Here is a 2,377-nt window from a genome sequence, read left to right on the forward strand (position 1 = left end):
ATAGATTAACCATAAATCGTGAGTTCCATAATTTACATAATAAACTCATTTGATGGTAACTGGTTTTTATATATTTTGTAAAGACCAGGGAAACATTTTATTTCTTATGCAATAAATTAGAAGAGATGCTAACAAGAATTAGGACCAATTTTAAAGAACCTGTTACTACCGACAAGGATACAAATCACAATAGACTTGTCATGAGTTATGAATTGTAGCCAGTAATATATCATGAGGACGTAGATGTCTACTTTCTATTTTCTGAGATTTTTGTGCATCAGCAAAGTTTATTTTTTACAATTATCCATGTGAGTAGTTTAAAACTCAATAATTATTTTTTCTGCATTCCGTAAGTGACGGACATAAAAAATAAACAATGTCATCAAGATGACACACTCATTATATTATATTTTATGCATTCCGAAACAATTCAATTTCTCAAGCTATCAGTTAAATCCTTGTTTATGTTAAATAACCATATTTTTACATTCTACTTTATATTAAAACTACAGTATCTCACTTAAGAAGCGCACATAAGTTAGGTTAAGTTATTCGAGAATCATTTGACTCAGGACTGTTAATTGATCTATTGTGAATTGCCTCCCTTTTTAATTTCTATTAAGCATTCCCTCCATAACAAGATTTGTAAGATTTTTAATAGGGAAATTCTTACATTGCATTAAAACATAGTTTATTCTTCTCAATGCATTCTCAATGCACACAAATTTTTGTGCAAGGGTTTAATCAGGTCCCACAATACTGATCTTTAGAAATCTGCTGATACTATTTTTGTTCAAAAATTTTTTGATGTTTTTTTTTTACACTGCTTGCTATTAGAAACTGCGTAATTATATCCAATAAAATAAAAAGCATGGCATGGAAAGTGGTGACATAACAATGTGACAAGTAACAAATTGCATTCAATATGAAGCAGAAGAACCACGTTCATTCCAACTTCAGTCAACCAAAATCTGAGTTAACCGACACGTCTTTTTTTTCTTGTCATACACAAGATAATACTGTACTCATTCTTTAATCTGGGCAGATTTGAGGAAACTACAGTACAGATTGTTGATATCTTTACTTGTTCAGTTCAACATATGTAATGAACTAATGGAAGATTTGGGAAGAACCCAGCAACTACAGGGTTGCAGTCACTAACAGGATTCTTTAAGAAACAATTTCCCTCCTCTCTCACTCTTGAAAGAGGGTTGCTCATTAGGTGACTGTCATCTGACAATGTCTTAAGAGGTGCTATTGTCAACCCGTGAAATACCTGCACTTGCTTCAATTATGTAGGATTAGTAGCCCCACAGTTAACATAAATCAGTAAAGTAACAGTGTGAATTCTTTACTTACAATTCGAAACATTATATACAGGATATTCCAGTAGTGTGCTAGTGTGTTTTGCAAGAACATTACAGTGTACGGTCAAGTAAATGGAAACGTGCAATGATTACCATCGAAGAAAAACTTGAGGCCGTGAGGAGAATAAAAAATGGTGAAATCCTGATATAGATTGCTTTACATTTTGTGGACGAAAGTCGAGGAGGCATCACCAGCAGATATTTTACTAATAAAGCAATGTAAGAACATAGCAACAAAAGAACGTCGTGAAAATAAAACTCAAGACCCAAATATACAATTATTTTAAGCAGATCTTTTTAATGACTTAAAATATACAAAACAATTATTAGAAGTATTCTCTGTTATGCAAGCGAAACTTGGACATTATCTAAGGAGACAGAAGCTAAACTAGGTATATTTGAACGCAAAATATTCAGAAGAATTTTTGGACCTGTGCAAGAAAATATGCAGTGGAGAATACGTTATAACGAGCTATATAAATTATACAGAAGTTTCGATATTGTTACTTTCATCAAATTAAGGAGGCTTGAATGGGCCGGACATGTCTATCGGATGGAAGGGAACAGAATACCAAAGAAGATCTTAGTAGGGAAAATACATGGTAAAAGACCAATTGGAAGACCCAAAAATAGATGGATAGATGTGGTAACGATCGATTCTCAGGTCTATCTCGGAACAGCTGCCTGGAGGAGATTAGCACAGGACAGGGACAGTTGGAGGAAGAAAATTGAGGAGGCTAAGGCTCGACTTTGGGCTGTGATGCCATCGTAGTAGTAGTATCTTGTTAATGTAAGGCGTAAATAATAAATTTTTAGAGTACCTGGATAACAATAGAGAAATTTTTTAATCATGTTTCTTTTTTCGTTCACAGATAAGTGCGATTTCTGAAACTTACGGTTTATCCAAAAAATTGCTTATCCAAAATCACTTCTGCCCCCACTGTTTTGGATAAAGGAGGTTCTACTGTACTCTCAAATGGTCGTTAGTTTTATTGCACGATGTCACCCAC

This window comes from Periplaneta americana, chromosome 7 (genome assembly GCF_040183065.1).
Source record: "Periplaneta americana isolate PAMFEO1 chromosome 7, P.americana_PAMFEO1_priV1, whole genome shotgun sequence".
In the NCBI taxonomy this organism is placed as follows: Eukaryota; Metazoa; Arthropoda; class Insecta; order Blattodea; family Blattidae; genus Periplaneta; species Periplaneta americana.